This window comes from Apodemus sylvaticus, chromosome 18 (genome assembly GCF_947179515.1).
Source record: "Apodemus sylvaticus chromosome 18, mApoSyl1.1, whole genome shotgun sequence".
In the NCBI taxonomy this organism is placed as follows: domain Eukaryota; kingdom Metazoa; phylum Chordata; class Mammalia; order Rodentia; family Muridae; genus Apodemus; species Apodemus sylvaticus.
In genome coordinates this window covers 60,429,245-60,456,086 of record NC_067489.1, presented here as the reverse complement: position 1 = coordinate 60,456,086, position 26,842 = coordinate 60,429,245, and positions in this window count along the sequence as shown.

Below are 26,842 nucleotides of genomic sequence, written 5' to 3'. Positions count from 1 at the left end.
TCCAGCAAGAAGCAATTGGGTGAGCCTGTACAGGTGAGAGCAGACCTGCAGATCAGAGGATCCTGTGTCTGGCAGAAGCCTTCTGGTTTCTGACTCTAGACCAGGAATATCCTCTGCCACAACGCACCATCTCCAAGGGGCTCAGGAAGCCAGCTATTTCTCCCAGCTTCAAGGAGGAGACAGCCAGCACAGACTGCATTTAGAGTTGATTGGGGCCACAGAGCTACAAACCCAAATACACCTGCAAAAGAGTAGGTCTCAGCTGCCATCTTTGCTCTTGTGACTGTAACAGATTGGTAGGCAGGGAACACCAGAGTAGTGGATGGATTGAAACACACTCCACCAGGACTCTACCTGCACACAGGAGCATTAGTAGCACCACAGCAATTTGTGCCAGAGGAAAGCAATGTCCACCCAGGGATGCTGAGATAGGCCTGCAGGCACACAGGAGGGGCAAGCACCAGCCTAGTGACAGCAGGACCGACTAACACGAGCGATAACCAGATGGCAAAAGGAAAATGCAGTAACATTGCTACAGTAATCAAGGCAATATGGCACCATCTGAACCTAATTCTCCTACAACAGCAAGTCCTGGATACACCAAGATACCAGAAAAGCAAGATTTGGATTTAAAATTACAGGTCATGATGCTGATGGAGGGCTTCATGGAGGGCTTCAAGAAGGACATAAATAATTTTCCTTAAAGAAATATAGGAGATCACAAGGTAAACAGGGAGAAACCCTTGAAGAACTAAGGGATAACACAACAAAACAGGTGAAGGAATTTAACAAAACCATTCAGGATCTAAAGAAGGAGGGAGAAACAATGAAATCCACAAAGGGAAACAACTCAAGACAGAAAAACCTAGGAAAGAAGTCTGGAGTCATGGATCCTAGCATCAACAACAGAATACAAGAGATAGAAAAGAGAATTTCAGATGCAAAAGATACCATAGAAAGCATTGATACAACAGTCAAAGAAAATGAAAAGTGCAAAAAGCTCCTGACCCAAAACATCCAGGAAATCCAGGACACAATGAGAAGACCAAGCAAGCATAAGGATTATATGTATAGAAGAGAGTGAAGATTTCCAACTTAAAAGGCCAGTAAATGTCTTCAACAAAATTATAGAAGAAAACTTCCCTAACCTAAAGAAAGAGATACTGATGAACATACAAGAAACCTACAGAACTCCAAATAGATTTGACCAGAAAAGAAATTCCCCCAGTCACATAATAATTAAAACAGCAAATGTACTAAACAACGAAAGAATATTAAAAGCAGTAAGAGAAAAAGGTCAAGTACCATATAAAGGTAGGTCTATCAGAATTACACCAGACTTCTCACCAAAGACTATGAAAGCCAGAAGAGCCTGGACTGCTATCATGCAGACCCTAAGGGAACACAAATGCCAGCCCAGTCTGCTATATCCAGCAAATCTTTCAGTTACCATAGATGGAGAAACCAAGGTATTTCATGACAAACAAATTTACACAGTATCTTTCCACAAATCCAGCCCTTCAAAGGACAATGAATGGAAAACACCAACAAAAGGAGGGAAACTACACCCTAGAAAAATCAAGAAAGTAATCTTTCAACAAACCCAAAAGAAGATAACCACACAAACATAAAAATTACATCAAAAACAGCAGAAAGCAACAATCACTATTCCTTTATATCTCTTAACATCAATGTACTCAATTCCCCAATAAAAAGACATAGACGAACAGATTGGATTCTTAAACAAGACCCAACATTTTGCTGTATACAGGAAACGCATCACAGTATCAAAGACAAACACTACCTCAGAGGGAAAACAGTTTTCCAAGCAAATGGTGCCAGGAAACAAGCTGGAGTAGCCATTCTAATATCCAATAATATAGACTTTCAACCAAAAGTCATCAAAAAAAGACACAGAAGGACACTTTATATTCATCAAAGAAAAATCTACCAGGAAAAACTCTCAATTTTGAACATCTATGCCCCAAATAAAAGGGCACCCTCATTAGTAAAGGAAACTTTACTAAAGCTTAAAGTACACATTGCACCCCACACAATAATTGTGGGAGACTTCAACACCCCACTCTCCTCAATTGATAGATCAGGGCAACACAAACTAAACAGAGACACAGTGAATCTAACAGAAGTTTTGGACCAAATGGATTTAATAGATATCTATAGAACATTTCATCCTAAATCAAAAGAATATAACTTCTTCTTAGCACCTCATGGAACCTTCTCAAAAATTGAAGATATAATTGTCCACAAAACAGACCTCAACAGATATAAGAAGATCGAACTAATTCCATGCCTCCTATCAGATCACTATGGAGTAAGGTTGGTCTTCAATAGCAGCAAAAAACTACAGAAAGCCCACATACACGTGGAAGCTGAACAATGCTCCTCTCAATGATACCTTGGTCAAGGAAGAAATAAGGAAAGAATCAAAACCTTTTTAGAATTTAATGAAAATGAAGGCACAACATACCCAAATTTATAGGACACAATAAAAGCAGTGCAAAGAGGAAAACTCATAGCTCTGAGTGCCTACAAAAAGAAGCTGGAGAGAGCATATACTAGCAGCTTAGCAGCATACCTGAAACCTTTAGAACAGAAAGAAGCTAATATACCCAAGAGGATTAGAAGGCAGAAAATCATCAAAGGCAGGGCTGAAATCAACCAAGTTGAAACAAAAAGAACTTTACAAAGAATCAACAAAAGCAGGAGCTGGTTCTTTGAGAAAATCAACAACATAGATAAACCTTTAGTCAGACTAACCAGAGGGCACAGAGACAATATCCAAATTAACAAAATCAGAAATGAAAAGGAAGAAACAACAACAGAAACTGAGGAAATTGAAAAAATTATCATATCCTACTATAAAAGCCTGTACTCAACACAACTGGAAAATCTGGATGAAATGGGCAATTTCCTAGACAGATACCAACTACCAACATTTAATCAGGATCATTTAGAGCATCTAAACACTTCCATAACTCATAACGAAATAGAAGTGGTCATTGACAGTCTCCCAACTAAAAAAATAAAGCACAGGGTCTGCTGGTTTTAGTGCAGAATTCTATCAGACCTTCAAAGGAGACCTAATACCAATATTCTTCAAACTATTACACAAAATAGAAAGAGAAGGAACATTACCCAACTCATTCTCTGAAGCTACAATCTTGCTGATACCAAAATCACACAAAGATCCAACAAAAAAAAAGTGTGTAGACTTTCTTGTGTTTCTGTTATTGTTGAGGTCCAGCTTTAGTCCATGGTGGTCTGATAAGGTAAAAAGCAGTTTTTCAATTTTCTTGTATATGTTGAGGCTGACAATATGGCCATACTATCCATGAGTTTCATTTTTTCTCTACTTAGTGTTGTCTTGATGACCTGCCAATTGGTGAGAATGGGGTGTTGATGAATCCCACTATTAATGCGTGAGGTTTCACTTGTGATTTAAGCCTTAGCAATGTTTCTTTTACAAATGGGGGTTCTTTTGTGTTTTAGTGCATAGATGATAAGAAATGTATCATCTTGGTAGATTTTTCCTTTGATAAGCCTGTGTTTCCTTCTGCCTTCTGTTTTGATTGATTGTGGTTGAAAGTTAAGGGATATTGGAATGAGTACTCCAGCTTGCTTCTTGGGTCCATTTGCTTGCAAAACTTTTTACTAGCTCTTAACTCTCAGCTAATGTTTGTTCTTATTGCTAATGTGTATTTCTTGTTTGTAGTAGAATGATGTTCCTGTTTTCTCTTCCACTCAGCCTGCACTTTTATTGGATCCATTGATGTTAAAAGTCAGTAATTGTTAATTTTTGATACTTTGATACTGGTAATATTACTGTGTATATGTTGTATGTTCTTCCCTTGTTTTTGTTGGTATGGAATTACCTAGGTCCTGTGTTTTCTTAGATGCAGTTATAAATTGATTTGAAATTTTCCTTCTAGTATTTTCTGTAGGGCTCAATTTGTGGATAGATATTGCTTTGAATTTGGACTTGTTTTGAAATATTGTGTTTTCTTCATCTATAGTGATTGAGAAATGTGTTAGGTATAATAGCATAAGTTTTTATCTGTGGTTTTGGAGAGGTTGCAAGATATCTGTCCAGGCCTTTTAGATTTTACAGTCTCTGTTGAGAAGTCAAGTGTAATTCTGATAAGTAGGTCTGCTTTGTACAGTACCTGCCTTTTACCCCCTGTGTTTTTAAATATTCTTTCAAAATTCTGTAGATTACGTGTTTTGATTATTTTGTTCCAAGAGAATTTTCTTTTCTGGCTCAGTTTAATTGGTGTTCTATAAGCTTTTTGTGTTTATAGACATATCTTTTTTCAGGTCAGGAAGTTTTCTTATAGGATTTTGTTGAAACTGTTTTCTAGGCCTTGGAGGTAGATCTCTTCACCTTCTTCTATTCGTAAGTTAGGTCTTTTCATGGTATCCCAGATTTTTTGGATGTTTTGTGTCAGAAAATTTCAGATTTAACATGTTCTTTGACTGATACACTACTTTCTTCTGTTGTGCCTTCTACACCTGAAATTCTTTCTTCCATCTCCTGTATTCTGGTGATGATGCTTGCATCTGTGTTTCCTGTTCTCTTCCCTAGGTTTTCCATCTCCAGGACTCCCTCGGTTTTTGTTTTCGTTATTGCTCCTATTTCCACTTTCAAGTCTTGCAGTTTTATTTATTTCCTTCACCTGTTTAACTGTATTTTCTATGTCCTTAGGAATTTGTTTCCTCTTTAAAGACCTCTACTTTTTTTTTAAAAAAAAAATATTTTCCTGTATTTCTTTAAAGGATTTATTCACTTCCTCTTTAAAGGCCTCTATCATCTTCATAAGATTGGATTTAAGGTCATCTTCTTGTGGTTCAGTTGTGGTAGGATAACCAGGGATTTCTGTAGAAGTAGCTGTGCCCTGAAGGTATCATATTTCTCTAGCATTTGTTCCTGGTGTTCTTTGGAAGACCTTTAGCCATCTGGATGGATTTGGTCCCTGGATGTTCCTGCTTTTTTAGGTATTGGGAAGGGAGTTAACCTCTATGGTCCTGATACAGCAGACCTCTGATGAATATAGTTGGGTTGTATGGTTTTAGATCTGCTGATGTGTATGGTAAAGGAACTGCAGATCCAATGAAGGTGAGCAGAGAAGTAGAGAGAAAATGTAGGTCCCTCCCTGGGCTATCAGGCTGCTCAGGGCAGCTCAGCTTGCTCCATGGGACTCAGCAAGCAGGAAAGATGAGGGGAGGAAGGGAAGCTTAACTGTATGGTTCAGGATCCACAGGTCTGATGAAGGTGGGTGGAGAGGTGGGGGAAGAATGGAGGTTCCCCCAAGGTAACAGACAGCTCAAGGCAGCTCAGCCTGTTCCAGAGGACTCGTTATGCAGGGAAGATGGGTGAGAGAAGGAAAGTTTACATGTGTAGTTCAGGCTGAAGAAGGTGAGAGAAGAGATAGGGTTTAGATTATAATACAACTACGTTATTTCTCACTTCCTTTTCCTCCCTCAAAACCTGAAAAATGTACTCCTCTTCCTTTTCTTTCATATTCAAGACTTCCTTTTATGTTAAATGCTTTTGCTTTTTATATGTATCTACACACACATACACATGCATATATATGTGTATATCTAAATATATTTGTTTGTGTGTATATATATATGTATATACATATATTGCAAAATACAAAAATTAAACCTGTTCAGTTCACAAAGATTTGTTTTTATGACTGAATATGTAGTATATTTTGATTGATTTGCATATGCTTGCCTTGTGCTAACCTATCAATATTACTCCTATTACCTTGCTCAATGTTTTGAAGTCAGATAAAAGTTGAGGCTCAGGTTATCTTCAACCAAAGCTAATAGAGTTATAATTTACATGTGAATGTTTGGTTTCCATAGGGTTGTTATTGCAAAAATAGTTTTTCATTTTGCCTAAAAAGAGTATTATTAACACTGCTTTTATTTGTCTAATATTTGTAAAATTAAGCAAAATGACACTTTTTCTTTTCCTTTTCTTCCTCTCTTCCAACCATCTCTCTATACTATCTCAAATTTATAACTCTAAAAATTACTATATATGGATTAATATAAAAAGATATAAATAAAACCTAATTGGTCCATTGGAATAAAGTATACAATTAATTGATTATTCTGTTGACGACCTAGTCTTCTTTTTTAATGATACTAGTTGCATCTAGTTCTTTGTTTAAAGGTGAGCCCCAATGAAATTTCCTCCTCAACACTAATATGCCTTTTGGTGTTGTAAGTTTCATTTTTTTTTCTTTTTTCTTTTTTCTTTTTGTTAGATATATTCTTTATTGACATCTCAAATGATTTCCCCTTTCCTGGACCTCGCTCCCATGGAAAATCCCATAAGGCATCTCCCCTCCCCCATTCACCAATCAACCCTCTTCCATTTCTCTGTCCTGGTATTCCCCTACATTGATGCATCAAACCTTTCCAGGACCAAGGGCCTCTCCTCCTTTTGACATCCAACAAGGCCATCCTCTGTTGCCTATACGTCTGAAGCCTTGGGTAACACCATGTGTACTCTTTGGTTTATAGTTTTGTCTCTGGGAGCTCTGGGAGTACTGAGTGGCTCATATTGTTGTTCCTCCTATGGTGCTGCAAAACCCTTCATCTCCTTGTGTTCTTTCTCTAGCTCCCCCATAGGGGACCCTGTGCTCAGTTCAATGGCTGGCTGAGAGTGTCCCTCACTGAATTTGTTATGCACTAGCAGAGCCAACCAGGTGACAGCAGGGATATCCAGCTCTGGTCAGCAAGTACTTTTGGGCATTGATAATAGTGTATGGGTTTTGTAACTATATATGGGGTTTTGTAAGTTTAAAAGTCTTATTTAGGTACCCATTTGTGAATATATCATGGATGTAGCTTCCTCGTAATTTCTAGGATACAAAAATTTCACATTAGAATTCCTGGCCCTCAGTATTTATAATATTTCTGCTTTGCTTTCACAGTATTTTCTGAGACTTAGGTATAAGAGTTATGTTATGGGTAGATTTATTTTAGCTATAATCCATATATTTAATGGATGTTGGTGCCCCGTAGTCAGTTGTTCTTTTGTCTTTGACCAATTGTGATTATAATGGTGATGAGAGTTAAGAACTTTTTCCTGAGTATCAAACAAAGAACTAGATGCAACTAGTATTATTAAAAAAGAAGACTAGGTCATCAACAGAATAATCAATTAATTGTATACTTTATTCCAATGGACCAATTAGGTTTTATTTATATCTTTTACTTATTAGACAACCATGGATACATTATATGTAGATGTGTACGTGTGTGTGTGTGTGTGTATGAGATGGTTTCTGGATATAACATGAATGAATAGAATTAAGCAAAAGAGTGGAAGAATACATTTCATGAAGTATAGAGAGGGAAGCAGGTTGGCTTAAAAAAATGAACTGAAGATTGACTGCCACCACAACTGTGGAGAATTTTTCGTTGATTTTATATCCATTAATGTAATTTTCTCTGACTATAGACTGCATCCTCCTATTGTTAAATAACGTGAAACCTTCAATTGCACCAGAGTGAGCTCAGTCTATGTAGTACAGGCTATATTTTTTCTATTGAAGAAATAGGTTACAGTTTCCTTTTGAACTGGAAAGGTAAAAAAGGTTCTGGAGGTAGCTGAGGCAGGCAGGCTTAGAAGCCTATAATTAAATACAGAAAAGCAAAGCAAATAATATCATATTACTATTCTGTATGTACTATTATTGATATTTCGAAAGAACTTCTTAGTTCATTCTGATTTTGTAAGCTCAAACTTAAGCAATAGCATATTTAATTAAAGAGTAAAGATTAAAAGATGTTTTGGTGGGTGTTCTTTTTTTAGTGTTTTTATTGATTATTTGGGAATTTCACATGAAATCACACTCTATTCCCAGCCTTAAACTCCCATCCTAGTGACCCTCCCCCAACAAAGAAGATTAAGAATAGGAGCAGAAGAAGGAAGAGGAAGAGGAGGAGGAGGAGGAGGAGGAGGAGGAGGAGGAGGAGGAGGAGGAGGAGGAGGAAGAAGAAGAAGAAGAAGAAGAAGAAGAAGAAGAAGAAGAAGAAGAAGAAGAAGAAGAAGAAGAAGAAGAAGAAGAAGAAGAAGAGGAGGAAGAAGAATCTCATTGGAACATGGCCAAACTCTTGTTGCTCATTCCCATCCCCATTGGTTCCCCTGTCAGATGCCATCAAATGTGGAGAGCTACACTTTAGCATCTTTATCACATTTTAAAAGAGTTTTCCTCAATGGCTTTCTGTCTAGGCTGTTATTTTGGGTGGGGAAGGGAGCAGTTGTCACTGAAGTCTTTTATGTCCATCTTTCTCAACTGTGAAAGTTGTGATCTTTCTCAATAGATCAGATGTATATGAAGTTTGGTAGTAACATGGGCCATAGACATCAACATGGCCCCCAGTTACTGGAGAATCTCATGAACCTTTGGGCTTCAGTACTACCGGGGGCCACAATACAGTCGAGGGATTCCAAAGTGGCCACCAGAGGCAGCATGAATCATGCGCTTCGAGGTTGTCCAAACCAGAAAATGGCCCCTTCTTTAGCTTGGACATCCTGTGGTTGTCTGGACACAAGACAATCCTGTAACTGCATAGAGTCTGTGTACACTTGAAGCTGCTGCACACCACCCTATAGGGTCCACTCAACACCATTTTCCCTAGGACACTATAGCCTTCTCCCACCTGAGGCATGGGCCTTCCAATCTGTAGTTCTGCTCCTTTCCACTTCACACTCACCGTTCCATTTCTCTCTCTTTCCCATCTCTCCATTTTATATTCCTTCTTCGTAGTAACATTATTAACTACAATGTGCCACATAGTATAGTATAGTATAGTATAGTATAGTATAGTATAGTATAGTATATTTTCCCAAAAATATTTACATGCAAATATTCATTGCAACAAATTTTTGATCTGGTTCAAGGTTTTTCTGGTTTCTGAAGCACCAAAAGTTCTGGACTGTTGTGGAGATTTTGTATAGGGCATTCTGGCCAGAGTTGGGTCTTGTGGCTAAGCAGGGCATCTGGGGCAGGTTCTCTGCAAGCTCCTAGAAGCCACACCCCTCCTTGCACTTAATGCCTGCTGCCCGAGGCTCAACAGTTTCAACCTTAATGTTTGTAGGCTGCAGGCTGTGTTGTTTTCCTGTACTCTTGGTCTCCCAGTAGAGCAAGCAGCATAGTCTGTGCAGTAAGGCTCCATGCTGGGTGCCTTGGGGATGGCTTAAGACTGGCCCTATTCAGTAGGGTCTTGTTACTGCCAGCACGTCAGGTGGTTGCACATCACTCTGTTCTTATGCTAGCTACTCTGGAGCTCACCAGACACCTTTGAGCTTATAGGCTGCTGGCAGCACCACTACCCCAAGCTTTCTGTCTTCTTTCAGGGCAAGCAGCACAGGCTGCAGCTGTAGGGGCTCTTTGTTGCGGCTTCGGGGTTCCTTGTTAATAGCCAGCCACCAGGGCCAACCCTGATCAGCAATGATGTTTCCACGGAGTTTGAGGCCTTTGTACATGACCCTGTCCTTGTTGGCAGCCACCAGGCACACCCAGGGCTCTGATCTGCCATCTTTCTTTCCAATTGCATGAGTCGACTTTTAAAAGAACCTTCTCAAAATACTTATCTTTCCTTTTTCCATAGGTGTCTGGAGTTATTGAGGGCTCTGCAGACTCCTCTTCTGCGACCACCACCTCTTCTCCCACCACCACCACCAGCACCACCTGGTTGCCTTTTGAAGCCTCTATGGCTCTCGCAGACTGCACAGAGCTCCCTAGTGGGTGTTGGCAGCCTCTGCCATGTTTGTTTTCTCAATTTAGGGATTTTTTTTCTTAATCCCACAGAAAGGAGAAATGCCTATTCAACTTAAATAGAATTTCTTCTAGGAAATCATGGAAGTATGATTATCTGTACTTGATTAGTATCTGCTGTTCTCTTTAGTTCTTCATTCATTCTATGATAGTATTAATTGCCAACTTGAAAGAATGTAGAATTATCTGGAATCTGAGAATCTGGAGGTAGAAAGCTGTGTGAAATTATGTTGGTTAGTTAGGTGGGAATAAAAATGTATTGTGATTAGTACAAATTTTGTCAAGGAGGTCTTGGGCTGTGTAAAAGCACACTAAATAAAAGCTTGCTTTCATTCATGCCTCTGTGTCCTGGTTTTGGAAGCTTGTGAACAGCTGCTCAAGGTCCTATTGCCTTGACTGCTCTGTCATGATCTATTATATCTTAAACTGTAGCTAAAATTAACCTTTTCTCCTGAAAATTAATTTTGCCATAGTACTTTTTATCAGAAAAACTAAGGCAAAATTTGTACCAAGAGTGGGGTCATGGTGATTAAGTTGATGGTCTAATTTTTTTTTAAGTCACTGAAAATATTTTCAGGGAGTAATATAGAACAATCTGAAACTTTAGAGTTAAAAATAAAAACCTAGATTATTGCACATAGACATTACTAGGTTATTCTGTTATAAAAATACAGAGAAAGACATAGATAGCTGATTCCTTGCTGATGAGTTTCAGACCAGAGAGGGATAAGTATTATATTAAGAACTGAGTTTGCGGTGATACATGAGAAATTTTGGACAAGAATGTGGCTTCATTTAGCTTATATCCTGAGGACCTTAATTAAGTTGAATTAAGATGATGAATTAATTCGTTTGGTAAAGAAAATTTCAAGATGGCAAATCATTCATGCTGATGCTAAGAAACAGCTAAAATTGGTAAAATAATCAGTGTGAGATAAAATAATTATGACAAGAACACTCATGTGCTTCACTGGAAGAGAATAAAAGGTATCCTGAGGGCACAAGCCTGGCTCTTGAAGGCTCCATCCTGTAAAGCTCTTAATTTGTTCGTAAGCAGAGCGTCTAGGCTGAATGGATTTGCTGATCCTTCATGTGTAATGGACCACTTTAAGGGACAATCAATGCATACTCCAGGTATCCCATATAGATCACAGTACAGAGACTTTAAACATTTAAAGTATTGAAATTGTTAAAACATTATTGGGGCTTTTAAAATTGTACTGAATACATTTTAATATGTTTGTGAGCCATGGAGACGATTGGCAGAAGATTACATCTGAAAAGAGACATGTTTCATCTGGGGCAAAGATATAATGGCAATTAACAATTGTCAACTTGACAGAGTATAAAATCCCAAGAGAACCAGATTAACAGCCGTGTTTGTACAAGATTATCTTGGCTGTTTTAGCTGAGGTGTGAAGACCTATCTATTATATGTAATGTCACTCTATGTGAACCAAAGGCACATGGGAATATTAAAGGACAAAATGAGATCAAGAGCATTATGTTTATATTTACCTCTTCCTGTTTTCTGTTTGTAGGTGTGATGCTGCTTCAAGTTCCTCCTGCTTTACCTTCCTCATTGTATACTTATACTGTGGGTTAAAAAAAATCCATCCTTTTTCCTTTAGAGTCCTTTATTAGAACATCTCACTACAGCAACAGGAAAAGAAGCTAGAAAACTGTTAGCTACCATTCTAAAACTTTACCTCTTATACTGTTATCTCTATTACATATTTTGGATGTGGAGAGATGCTTGTTTAATGATATCAGCACATCTTGGCAAAAGTAGATGATTACATAATCTCTGCTCAAATCTGTGGGTAGACATTAGAAAGATAGATTTCGAGTTTCAAAGTTTCCTTTTCATTTATATCATATGTAGTTTTCATTTTAATCACTTGGTATGCTGTCCTATTGAATATGTCTATCCAATAATAGCAAAGGACTTTTTTAGTTGTATTCTTTCTAGCTAACTGAAAAAAATGAAAGGTGAATTTAAACAGAGAGAAAGTTATATAAACAAATGAAGTGAGGCTAATCAGTACTTCATTTATGCTATTAAAAGACCTATAAAAGATCTGAGAGCACTCGTGGATCTTTGGAAAGCCAGAAAGTCAGTTCTAGGGAATAAACTTACTAAAACACTGACCTGCCTAAGACAGCTCCTACCAAGATAACATCACTCTTGTCTCCCCTGCTTAACATGCTAGAAAACACTAAATTTTACTTGCTGCCTGACATTGATAAATTGTCACAGCTGTCTGACCTCAGGGAGGTTTGCAAGTAAGGTTCTGGCTTCTGCCTCCACAAAGGGCTTGCAAAAATCCTTTAAATTCAAGATTTAGAAAAAAACATTCTATAAAACATGACAAATGTTCTCCAGAGTAAATGGAGGGATATAAAGTGTTCAGCATAATGATTTGTTGAATTTCAGCCATTTCATGAGGTCAAGTAGTAACTGGAGAAATACCTAACATAAGAGATAACTGTATGAAAAAAGATGACTTATTTGAACAGACAGAAGCATGCTTTATGAACTGTAGTTTCTAGATCTATGTAATTTTAAACCTATTTAACATCTCATTAGCATATTTCAGCCCCAAATACAGAATTTCTTTTATCACATTATCCCTTTCTTTGGCAGGATTTTCCATTAATGGCATTTTATTTTTCAAGTGTCACAAAACAACTCTTGCTGTGCTGTACTGGTGCCTGGCAGCCTTCTTTTACATATTTGTTCCAGCACCAAAGTTGCTTTGGGCTCCCAAGTTTCATCAAGAAAATAGTCATTAAAACAAAATAAAAGAAAAATGGATTTTTCTCTAAGTGATAAAAGTGATATACCAATGACTAGTGAATTTAAAAGTTATAGATAGGTAGACAGAAGTTAAATAAAGTTTAAATAAAGTTAAATAAAGGTGTATCTATGCACACATATATGCATGTGTGAAGCTATAGCTATATAGATAAAAAATGTAGAATTATTTCTTGAGTGATACATACCTGTTCACTACAAGTCAGTAAAACCCAGAATGTGACACATGCTCCAGGGTTTAATTTGAACAACTTGAACGAAGGCCAGCTTCATACCAGAAGAATTAAATAAGAAATTTGTAAAAGTTCAGTATTTGTCCTTTTGAGTCAGAAAAAAATTCATATATTTTCATAGTATTGCTAATATTTTTATTGAGTATATTCACTTATCCTAAAGGTTTAAAGATGGATAAACTTTAAAGCATAATTGTTACTGTTTCAAATGTTGAATCACGATGATCCCTCTGTATGCTGAGTTTTTTCTTTTTTTCCTTTATTTATTTATTTTTTTTGTAAATTTCTAAACCTTTAATTCTTTCTTATGGGAATTCCAAGTTCTTCTACCTTTATTTCTTCCACCCCCACATTTTTATTTGCTGTTGTTCCTCACTTCTATGTTGTGTTCCATGTACATCAAAGCACTGAAATGTTGTGAGTATAGTATGCTGCTTACACACACACACACACACACACACACACACACACACACACACACATTCCCCCCCCCACCGCCACCCCCCCCCCCCCCGCTTGGTTGATGTATCAGTATAGTTCCTTTCTTCTTTTTTTATTCGATATATTTTTTATTTACATTTCAAATGATTTCCCCTTTTCTAGCCCCCCACTCCCCAAAAGTCCCGTAAGCCCCCTTCTCTCCCCCTGTCCTTCCACCCACCCCTTCCCACTTCCCCGTTCTGGTTTTGCCGAATACTGCTTCACTGAGTCTTTCCAGAACAAGGGGCCATTCTTCCTTTCTTCTTGTACCTCATTTGATGTGTAGATTATGTTTTGGGTATTCCAGTTTTCTAGGTTAATATCCACTTATTAGTGAGTGCATACCATGATTCACCTTTTGAATCAGGGTTACCTCACTTCAAACCATGCTTAAATAAGCATTTTGTGGGTCTGGGTCAAGGGGTCACCAGTAATACTGAAAGCATTTTACTATTTATTTATTGAAGGAATACTTAATTATTTTATGTGCCTGAACATTTATGAGCATGTATGTACATGCACCAGTTGTGTTTCTGGTGCCAATAGAGGTTTAAAGAAGTGGTTAGAATTCCTAGACATAGAGCTGTGAGGCAAGGTTGTTCCTGGGAATCAAACTTATGACCTCTGCAAAGCAACACATGCTCTAAAGTGCTGAGTTGTCTCTCTAGCCTCTTGAGTAAATAATTTAAAGTTATAGAGATGTGCTCAGCCCAGAGTAACTTGCATAGCTAGATTTCTTTTTTTTTCTTTTTCTTTTTTTTAATTGTTCGATATATTTTTTATTTTCACTTCAAATTATTTCCCCTTTTCTGGCTCCCAACTCCCCGAAAGTCACATAAGCCCCCTTCCCTACACCTGTTCTCCCACCCATGGCTTCCCAGATCCCTGTTGTGGTTTTGCCTTATATTACTACACTGAGTCTTTCCAGATCCGGGGACCACTCCTTTCTTCTTGTACCTCATTTGATATGTGGATTATGTTTTGGGTATTCCAGTTTTCCAGGCTAATATCCACTTATTAGTGAGTGCATACCATGATTGATCTTTTGAGACTGGGTTACCTCACTTAGTATGATATTCTCCAGCTCCATCCATTTGTCTAAGAATTTCATGAATTCATTGTTTCTAATGGCTGAATAGTACTGCATTGTGTATATATACCACATTTTTTGCACCCATTCTTCTGTTGAGGGATACCTGGGTCCTTTCCAGCTTCTGGCTATTATAAACATAGTGCTGCTATGAACATAGTGGAGCATATATCCTTATTACATGCTGGGGAATCCTCTGGGTATATGCTCAGGAGTGGTATAGAAGGATCTTTTGGAAGAGAGGTGCCCAGTATTCTGAGGAACTGCCAGACTGATTTCCAGAGTGGTTGTACCAATTTGCAACCCCACCAGCAGTGGAGGAGTGTTCCTCTTTCTCCATATCCTCGACAACACCTGCTGTCTCCTGAGTTTTTAATTTTAGCCATTGTAACTGGTATAAGGTGAAATCTCAGGGTTGTTTTGATTTGTATTTCCCTGATCACTAGTGAAGTTGAGCATTTTTTAAGATGTTTCTCCACCATCCGAAGTTCTTCAGGTGAGAATTCTTTGTTTAACTCTGTACCCCATTTTTAATAGGGTTATTTGGTTTTCTGGGGTCTAACTTCTTGAGTTCTTTGTATATATTGGATATTAGCCCTCTATCTGATGTAGGGTTGGTGAAGATCTTTTCTCAATTTGTTGGTTGCCAATTTTTTCTTTTGATGGTGTCCTTTGCCTTACAGAAACTTTGTTATTTTATGAGGTCCTATTTGTCAATTCTTGATCTTAGAGCATATGCTATTGGTGTTCTTTTCAGGAACTTTCCCCCTGTACCGATGTCCTCAAGGGTCTTCCCCAGTTTCTTTTATAATAGCTTCAGAGTATCTGGCTTTATGTGTAGGTCCTTGATCCATTTGGAGTTGAGCTTAGTACAAGGAGAGAAGGATGGATCAATTTGTTTTCTTCTGCATGCTGACTTCCAGTTGAACCAGCACCATTTGTTGAAAAGGCTATCTTTTTTTCATTGGATATTTTCAGTTCCTTTGTCGAGGATCAAGTGGCCATAGGTGTGTGGGATCATTTCCGGACCTTCAATCCTGTTCCACTGATCTGCCTGCCTGTCACTGTACCAATACCATGCAGTTTTTAACACTATTACTCTGTAGTATTGCTTGAGGTCAGGGATACTGATGCCCCCAGAATTTCTTTTGTTGTTGAGAATAGTTTTAGCTATCCTGGGTTTATTGTTATTCCAGAAGAATTTGATAATTGCTCTTTCTAACTCTGTGAAGAATTGAGTTGGGATTTTGATGGGTATTGCCTTGAATCTGTATATTGCTTTTGGCAAAATGGCCATTTTAAGTATATTAATCCTGCCAATCCATGAGCATGGGAGGTTTTTCCATTTTTTGAGGTCTTCTTCTATTTTCTTCTTCAGAGTCTTGATGTTCTTGTCATACAGATCTTTCACATGTTTGGTAAGAGTCACCCCAAGGTACTTCATACTGTTTGTGGCTATTGTGAAGGGTGTCATTTCCGTAATTTCTTTCTCAGCCTGCTTATTCTTTGAGTATAGGAAGGCTACTGATTTGCTTGAGTTGATTTTTTAACCTGCCACTTTGCTGAAGTTGTTTATCAGCTGTAGGAGTTCTCTAGCGGAGTTTTTGGGTCACTTAGGTAGACTATCTTATCATCTGCAAATAATGATAGTTTGGCTTCTTTCTTTCTAATTTGTATCCCTTTGACCTCCTTATGTTGTCTAATTGCCCGAGCTAGTACCTCAAGTACAATATTGAAAAGATAAGGAGAAAGGGGGCAGTCCTGTCTAGTCCCTGATTTCAGTGGGATTGCTTCAAGTTTCTCTCCATTTAGTTTGATTCTGGCTACCGGTTTGCTGTATATTGCTTTTACTATGTTTAGGTATGGGCCTTAAATTCTTGTTCTTTCCAAGACTTTAAGTATGAAAGGATGCTGAATTTTGTCAAATGCTTTTTCAGCATCCAATGAAATGACCATGTGTTTTTTTTTCTTTGTTTGTTTATGTAGTGGATTGCATTGATGGATTTCCATATATTGAACCAACCCTGCATCCCTGGAATAAAGCCTACTTGATCATGGTGGATGATCGTTTTTATGTATTCTTGGATTTGGTTGGCAAGAATTTTATTGAGTATTTTTGCATCGATGTTCATAAGGGAAATTGGTCTGAAGTTCTCTTTCTTTGTTGGATCTTTGTGTGGTTTTGGTATCAGCATAATTGTGGCTTCATAGAAGAAATTGGGTAGTGTTCCTTCTGTTTATATTTTGTGGAATAGTTTGAAGAGTATTGGTGTTAGGTCTTCTTTGAAGGCCTGATAGAATTCTGCTCTGAAGCCATCGGTCCTGTCCTTTTTTTGGTTGGAAGGCTTTCTATGACCTCTTCTATTTCTTTAGGGGTTATGGGACTGCTTAGATAATCTATTTAGTCCTGATTTAATTTTGGTATTTGGTATCTGTCTAGGAAATTGTCCATTTCCTCCAGATTCTCCAGTTGGGTTGAATATAGGCTTTTGTAGTAGGATCTGATGATTTTTTGAATTTCCTCAGTTTCTGTTGTTAAGGTCAGTCCGGCTAAGGGTTTATCTATCTTGCTGATTTTCTCAAAGAACCAGCTCCTGGATTCGTTGATTCTTTGTATGGTTCTCTTTGTTTCCACTTGACTGATTTCAGCCCTGAGTTTGATGATTTCCTGTCTTCTACTCCTCCTGGGTGAATTGGCTGTTTTTTTGTTCCAGGGCTTTCAGGTGTGTCTTTAAGCTGCTAGTGTATGCACTCTCCAATTTCTTTTTGGAGGCACTCAGGGCTATGAATTTTCCTCTTAGCACTGCTTTCATTGTGTCCTAAATATTTTGGTATGTTGTACCTTCATTTTCATTAAATTCTAAAAAGTCTCTGATTTCTTTCTTTATTTCTTCTTTGGCCAAGGTGTCATTGAGTAGAGTATTATTCAGCCTCCATGTGTCTGTGGGCTTTCTATTGTTTTTGTTGCTATTGAAGACCATTCTTACTCCATAGTGATCTGATAGAAGGCATGGGATTAGTTCTATCTTTTTATATTTGTTGAGGTCTGTCTTGGCATCAATTATATGGTCAATTTTGGAGAAGCTACCATGAGGTTCTGAGAAAATGGTATATTGTTTTGTTTTAGTGTGAAATGTTCTATAAATATCAGTCAAGTCCAATTTGTCCAGAGCTTCAATTAGTTTTATTGTGTCCCTGTTTAGTTCTGTTTTCCTGATGGGTCCATTGAGGAGAGTGGAATGTTGAAGTTACCCCCAGTATTGTGTTAGGTGCAATGTGTGCTTTGAGCATTTCTTTTATGAATGAGGGTGCCCTTGTATTTGGCGCATAGATGTTCAGAATTGAAAGTTCTTCTTGGTGGATTTTTCCTTTGACCCATAGCTAGCTTTCTTGTAATGGTCACTATGATCTTGAAATTGGAGAAACTCACTTAACTTCAGATGCCTCTCCATATAAGTATGGCTAAGCGCAATTCAGGGATTCCACATATGGTTAACCCCTCCTAGATTGAAACTACCATCTGCGCTGAAGGTTGTCCACTAATGTTCACCTCTTTTATTCAATGTTAAAATTGAAACAAAAAAATAAGCGAAAACACATCACTATTTACAAGTTATGGAAAAACAAAGATTATATATTTAGTTAGAGAAATAAAATGTAGCATTAAGGAGGATTTCAAAATAAAACAGTATGTCAAACTAAAATCAGAGCACAAACTTAAATCTACATTACCACATTCCAACTCATCTATGAAAGAATGATGACTTTTGACAGAAAGTTGAATCACAAACTTCATACAAATACTGCCAAAAAGGGAGATGATTTTAACAGGATGAAAACTGACATATAAAGAAAAGAGTCAAGTAAATTCAAAGAGTGGCATTTTGGCATTTTACATTCATAGGTAATTATCCATCAGCTATCAGTATATCTGGATATTTTGCTTTTCTTATAAATTATCTATCTCTTGAAAATAAGCTGAAATATTTTTCCCCTTCAGTTTATAAGACTTCTAAGCAATGCTGCCTCCTATCCAGTGGCACATGCATAACTACTCCTATCCTAGCAATTAACAAGCAGAGAGACACCTGCCCTCAACACATGTAATGTACAATGATGGTTACTAACAGCAACTAAAGCAAAACTTCAGTTGTAAAAGGCAAACGTACACTTGCTAGTTAACAGCACTGCTCTATCAGGGATTGTCAACACTGGATATCTTCCCAAAGGAAATAAGCACATTAACTTGTCTGTATGTCTCTTTCCATCTTCTGTCTGGAAGAAAATATCTTCTTCTTTCTCTAAATTTCTTCTTTCTTTCATATTCCATTACTATCACATATGGTCACCTTTAAAACCTAAACATACTTGCCATTCATTTCACTTTATTTTTATTTTTTGTATTCTGTTATCTTGAATATTGGTCATTCTCTTAGGCCACCTGAGGAGACAAGCCTCTAAGGAATGTTGTTTCCCATCTTTGGCATAGAAGTACAACTAGAGATTATGAGAGACATGCAATCTTCATGTTTGCAAAGGTGGTAGGCACACTACAGTTTTCAGTTACTTTGCTTTATTGATTACAATGCTCCTACCTTTCAAACCTGTGTGGTTCCCAGTTACCAGAACCTCAACCTATTCAGATTGCTGAATGAAGTTGGTAAAGCTGGGAATCCAGAGGATTTCTAGGGACAATTGAAAAGTGTGTCAAAAGAAGAGCCCTGTTGCTGTAATGTTCTCAGTTGGGTGGTGCCCTACTTGTCTAGCCTCACTTTCATTGCCTGTGTTTCTCAAGTCTTATCCAAGCCAATGAAACAAAGATTGCTCATAAATGCAGACATTCTAAATGTTCTTTCACTCTCTCATCTGTCAGCCTCTAGAAACAGTCACATGCAATCTCTGCATCTGACAATAATGGAATGTTAGAATTTCAGCATTTGTAATCTTATTTAAATCCAATTTGTGTTAATTTTTGGGATGTTACTTAAGGTATAGACTTACTTAAATTAAGTTTATGTTTTACAAGCCTATACACAATTTTTTCCAGAATCATTTAATGATCAGATTGTTCTTTCTCCTCTGTGTATTATTCTAAAATGTATGTTTACAGTGCATACATGGGCTTGCTTATGAACACTTTATTCTGTGCAGTGCATAACAAAATAAACAAATGGTAAGATCAAGTGGTGCTCTGTGGTTTGGAGCAACACATCTCATAAACAGTCAGTTACTGAAATGTGTGTACAACTGTAGAGAAATCGAGAAATGCAAAGATTACAGGTGACTATCTCCAGAGGCTGAGAGATGAGAGAGTAGAGGAACATTCAATAGATATTAAATGAATTTCCTCATTATATAGTTTTCCAATTATTTAAATTAGCATATATCTTAGAAACTATCACAAGTTATACAAAAAGCATAAGCCATGGAAATAAATAAAACTACAAAATTACAAACACAAATTCTGAAGAATAAAGTTAGAAATGTTCTATTTGGTATCCTGAAGAAAAAAATATATATTACATCAAACTTGGAATTTGTTAAAAAAAAAAAAAAAGAAAGAAAGAAACATTTTAACAGCACAAAGATATTGGCTAAATATGCTTATAAAGAAAAACTCTTGGGGCCTCTGACTGACTTCTGACCCAGAACCCTCCCTACATTCCAGAGAAGATTTGTGGGGAATGCAGATAAACCCAGTTTAGAACCTACTCCCATGAATACCCTGCTGGTTAAGTCCATCTACGGCACAGTCAGCAGAGGTGAGCTTCACACTGTTCCCTGACTTAAATATTCTGGCCTGTATTATCCCTGCATTCTTTTTTTTAATTCGATATATTTTTTATTTACATTTCAAATGATTTCCCCTTTTCTGGCCCCCCACTCCCCAAAAGTCCCATAAGCTCCCTTCCCTCCCCCTGTTCTCCCACCCACCCCTTCACACTTCCCTGTTCTGGTTTTGCCCTATACTGCTACACTGAGTCTTTCCAGAACAAGGGGCCAATCCTCCGTTCTTCTTGTACCTCATTTGATGTGTGGATTATGTTTTGAGTATTCCTGAGACTTGTATTCATGTGGCAATTGGGAATGGTGGTCCAGGAATATCCAACTTAGAGCCCTTACCTTCCAATTTCCTTCCAGTTGATTATAAAATTAACAAACAAACAAAAAGTAGCCATCCTTTATACAAACAATGCATGGGCTGAGAAAAAAAGTTAGAAAAACAAAACACTTTATAATATGCACAGATAATGTAAAATACCTTGGTGTAACTAAACCTAGCAAGTTAAAGATCTATTTAACAAGAACTTCACATCTCTGAAGAAAGAAACTGAGGAAGATATGAGAAGATGAAAAGTTCTTCCTTGCTCATGGATTGGTAGGATTACCATAGTAAAAATGGTCATGTTACCAAACACAATCTACAGATTCAATGCAATTCCAATAAATATAACAGATAAACTATTTATAGATTTTGAAAGAAAAATTCTCAGCTACATATGGTAAAACAAATGACACAGGACAGCTAAATAATGCTTTACAACAAATGAACATCTAGAGGTGCCACCATCCCTGTCAGAGAAATCATAATACAAACAGCATAGTATTAGAATAACAGACAAGTTGATAAATTTAATTGAATGGAAGACATTGAAGTAAACCCACACACCTATGGACAGTTGATTTTTGACAAAGCAGCCAACACCATACAATGGGGAAAAGTGTGTCTTTAACAACTGGATGTTTGTATTTAGAAGAATGAAAATAGACCTATATCTATCACTCTGCACAAAACTCAAGTCCAAGTGGATCAAATACCTCAACATAAAACTGGATACATGAAATATGAGAAAAGAGTAAGTGCAAATAGCTTTGAATGCATTAGTACAGGAGACACCTTCATGAACAGAACATTAATAGGTCAGGAATAAGGATCAACAGTTAATAAATAGGTCATCATACAAATGAAAAGTACAAGACAACCACGGTATAATCCACAGATCTAAAGAAACTAAGTAATAAGGAGAGCCCAAGGGAGGATGCTTGAATTTCACTCAGAATGGGAATTAAAATAGACATGGTGGGTAGACAGTGGGAAGGAAATGGGTGGGAGTTGAAGTGAGGAGGGCAACTGGGAGAGGGGTCAGGTGTGTGGATGGGGACCAGAGAAGAATGGTAGAAAGTATCAGTGGGGAGTACTCAGGTACTGGCCTGAGAACTGGAACAAGGGAGACTTCCAGGAGTTTATAGGGTGGCCATAATAGACACTCTTACCAGGTAGGGACAAAAAGATTGAAGTGGCTACCTCCTATAGGCAGAAGAGACTTCTAATGAAGGCTTGGGGACATCAACCCACCCCAAAAAGCTTCCACTCAAATTTTGTCCTCTTACAAGATGTGCAATGGTTGGGACAAAAGATGGGGCAAAGGTCAAGCAGATGGTCAACTAATGGCTGGCCCAAACTGAGACCCATCCTGTAGGATAAAGCCAAGGCTATTGCACTATTAATGATACTCTGCTTCATTGCAGACAGAAGCCTAGTATAATTGTCTCCTAAGCGGATTCATTAAGAAGCTGATGGAAACAGATATGAAGATCCACAGTCAAACATCATGCAGAGCTTGGGGAATCTTGTGGAAGAGTCAAGGATAGGAGTGAGTGAGCCAGAGGGGCCAAGGACACCACATTAAGACCTACAGAGTCAACTAACCTGAGACCATGGAGGCTCACAGAGACGAAATCACCAGCCAAAAAGCATGCAGTGGTTAGACCTAGGTGCCCTAAATATTGGTAAAAGTTATGCAGCTCGGTCTTTTTATGGATCTCCTAACAATTGGTGTGGGGGCTGTCTGACTGGGTTGGCTGCCATTGCATCCCTTTCGCCATAGTGGAGGGCCTTGGAGGGCCTCAGTGAAAGAGGATGTGCTTCATCTTGCAGAGGCTTCATGTCCAAGTTAGAGTGGTACCTAAGGGGGACTTCCCTTTTTCTGAGGAGGAGGGGAAGAGGGAATGGGGAGAGGAGTTTGAGAGGCTGTGACTGGGAGGGAAGGAGGGAGGGAGGCTGCAATCATTATATCAAGTGAATAAAATAAAAATTAATGAGAAAACTGGAAGAGTAAGAAAAAAGTAACTTGGATAATGTAAAGGATAAAATACCTTTATTACTCATATGTAAAAATATTGTACAGTGGGACTTTGTATGTATTTTTGTGGCTAGGAGAGTCATACATACTAGATAAGTACTATACAAATGAACCACATGCCTGGACCTTGTATGATTGAGTTGACATGTGTAATCTAAAACTATTAATCTTCTACAGACAGAGTAGAAGGGTGTTCCTCAGAAGCTGGGATTTAAAAATAAGTTGAAAAAATGGAGGTGAGGGTTATATTAATGGTATGATTGGATAATTTTGTATTCATATTCATGAAATAATTTTTGCATCATCTTACTTCATGTAATTATGATTTGTCATCTATTTATGAAAAACAAATGGTGACTTTGTTCACTTTTCATGGAAGTAAGGTTGAATTATTTTTTAATTTTATTCGATATTTTTTTTATTTACATTTCAAATGATTTCCCCTTTTCTGGTTCCCCACTTAAGTAATTTTTAATTACTTAAAATTTAATCACTTATTTTCTGTAGTTTTAAAAGTACCTTTTCTCATAAAAGAGGCTGGGATTAAACAGAGTAGAGAGCCAAGTAGCTAAGGATTACCTTGAATTGATCCTCATGCCTGAGTCAGCTGTGTGCTGGAATTAAAGCTATATACTGTCCTATCCAGTTTCAGATTGTTTTGTTTCAAAGTTTAACTAAAAATATGCCATCCATTTTAACTATCAAACAAGTTAACAGTTCTGCTCCTCCGTTTTGCTTATCTATGAAATAATAGGTGAGACGAGATAACTTCTAAAGGTCCTTCCAAATGTAACATTCTGTGACATCAATTTGCAATGAATTTTATTGAAAGGACCTTTGAAAACCAATTATTCACAGTGAATTTTTTCTTTATTATTTTCAAATCTAGGGGATACAAAAAACAGATAAAGATAACAATATTTTTTCTAGTAGTGAAAAATATAACTTCCATTTGAATTGAACTTAAATGATAGCAGAGCCAGTGTGTGCTGTGGGACTACTGAGGAAGATATAAGAATACCCTTTGACCTTAAAAACATGAAGAGGATAGTATCTCAGAGTCACTTTAATTGGAATTTCCCTGATGACAAAGGAAGTTGAACATTTCATTGTTTTTTGGCCATAGATATTCTCGAGTGGAGAATTCTCAGTTTAGCTCCATACCCTGTTTTTTTTTTAATTGCATTGTTTGCTTTATTGATGTGTAACTTCTTGAGTTCTTTATATATTTTGAATATTAGCCTTCTGTCAAATGTGAGGTTGGTGACTATGCATTCAAAGTCTGTAGGCTGATGTTTTGTCCTATTGACAATGTCACTTGCCTTACAGAAGATTTTCAGTTTTATGAGATCCCATTTGACATTTGGTCACCTTAGAGCTTGAGCCATTTGTGTTCTGTTCAGGAAGTTTCCTGTGACAATTTGTTCAAGCCTATTCCACACTTTCTGTTCTATCAGATTTAGTATATCCAGTTTTATGCTGAAGTCTTTGATCCACTTGGAGTTGAGCTTTGTACAGAGTGATAGACATGGATTTATTTGTGTTTTTCTTTTTTTATTAGTTTTATAAAATTACATTTCAAATGTTATCCCCTTTTCTAATTTCCCCTCTGAAAACACCTATCTCATCCACCCTCCCCCTGCTCACCAACCCACCCACTCCTGCTTCCCTGTCCTGGCTTTCCTTTGTCCTTCTCAGGACAAAGGGCCTTCCTCCCTTTGATGTCTGACAAGGCCATCCTTTGCTACATATGCATCTTGAGCTATAGGTCCCTCCATGTGTACTCTGGTTGGTAGTTTAGTCCCTAGGAGCTCTGGCTATACTGGGTGGTTCATATTGTTTTGCCTCCTATAGGACTGCAAGCTCCTTCAACTCCTCCAATCTTTCTCTAGCTTGCTTAGTTACATCAAGATAGTTTATAGTATTCATGGCTATTGTAAAGGGTGTTGTTTTCCTCTTTTCTATCCCAGCCTACTTATCATTTGTATAAAGGAAGGCTATTGATTTTTTTCAGTTAATTTTGTATCCAGCCGCATTGCCTGGCTGTCAAGGTGACAATGAGGAATAACCATCACAGAAGGGCACTCTAGGTAAGACTCTTTTTTTTTTCTTTTTTTTTTCTTGATATATTTTTTATTTACATTTCAAATGATTTCCCCTTTTCTGGGTCCCCACTCCCGCAAGTCCCATAAGCCCTCTTCCCTCCCCCTGTTCTTAACAACAGGAGATATTTAACCTGAAACAGCCACCTCCTATCATCAGGCAAGACTTCATGGAAACACTAATCCAGTTTCAAAGCCTTAGACCCACGATTTGTTCTGTCTATAAGATAAGCAGAGATAAAATTGCACAGAATCTGAGGAAATGGCCAACCAATTACTGGCCTAACTTGAAACCCATGCCAAGAAAGAGAGCCCACCCCTAATACTACTAATGACGTTCTGCTATACTTGCATAGAGGAGCTTACAATAACTGTAATCTGAGTGCTTTTACCCAGACGCTAATAGGAAAACATGCAGAAACTCACAACTAAATATTAGGTGGAGTGCTCAGAATCCTCTAGAAGAGGGGGATGAAGAATTTAAAGATCAAGCAAGATCACAAGAAAACCTACAGAATCAACTAAACTGGGCCCATAAGGACTCACAGAGATTTGGCCATTAGCCAGAAGCCATTCATGGGACAGACGGAGGCCTTCTATACATATGTAACAGATAAGCAGTTTGGTCTTCATGTGGGACACTTATCAACAGGAGCAGGTGCTGTCTATAACCCTGTTGCCTGCCTTTGCATCTGTTTCCCTACATGGACTGCCTTTTCTACACCCAGTAGTATATACACCTAGTCCTACTGCAAGGCCAAGGAAAGTTGATATACCTGGGAGGCATTCCCTACTCTGAAGAGAAATGGAGGGGAAATGGGGCAGTGAGAGGAAGGGACTAGGAGGAGAGGATTGAGGGGAAGCTGTAATCAGGATATAAAGTAGATAAATTAATTAATTAATGAACAAATGGGTACACCATTTGCATATAGGACAGATGAATTAGATCTCTGAATGCCTGAGTTCACTCACAAAGTTGACCTTTCCCTTTTGCTTTCCTTTTTAGTGTGTTTTATATGGTGTGGGTTTTGGTGTATGTGTGTTCACATGTGAAGGTGTGTGTCTTAATCTGTAGCATCAAAGGATAAAGAGTCAGGAGTAAAGAGATATCTTAAGGTTAAGAACATTTGCTGACCAGGCAGATGACCAAAGTTCAGTTCCCGGTTCAAGTGTTAGTGACACACAACCACCTGTAATTCAACATCCTGGGGACATTTTTGCAGCCTCTGTAGTTTCCTTCACACACACATACGTACATACATTCATACACACACATATACACACACATACATATGAAAATATGATGAAATCATTCCATTAAACTTATAGAATGTAGTAATTAAGAAGGAAACACATAAATATATCGAGCATAGACATAGAGCTAAGACATACTTTGGAACAACCAGAAGCACACTGGGGGCAAAGAGATTGCTCAGCAAGTATACTGCCAAGCAGGAAAACCACCTGGGTTTAATCCCATGAACACAAGTGGGAAAATTGATAACTAACTCCTCCAACTTGTCCTGTGTCCGATATGTACACTTCATCAGGTGCAATTACAAACCTATATACATACATATATATATATATACATACATACATACATGTATACACATACATGCACTCATACATACATACACATGTATACCCATACACATAAATACATACATACATGCATATATAAGTACATTCACAGATAAAAAGAAATAATAAACATTAAAGTTCAAAAGAAAATTGGAAAAGCATTCAAAATTTCTTTGTGTATAGTTAAGAGGTTATACCCTACCTTACTTCATCCATTCATTTAGTCATTCATCCCTGTAATGATATAATTTTTCCAAATATCATAAGAAAATTTTGAGAGTCATGTAAAAATTCTAGGCAAAGCAACCTGATCCACTTTTCATATGATGTAAATACTCAATGTAATTACTATTGAGAAATAGCTGATTGATAAATACCTTTATGTGACCAATATGTCATTTTAAAACTGATGTAGAGTATTCTAAATATTTCTTCTTAGACATAGGAAGGATTTATACATTCAAGATCTGTGAGGACATTGCTACCTCTCCAATGGATTCATTGTGAATTCCAGGCCCAAAATTTTACTTATCACTTGAAAGACCAAGTTGTTAAATATGTGGT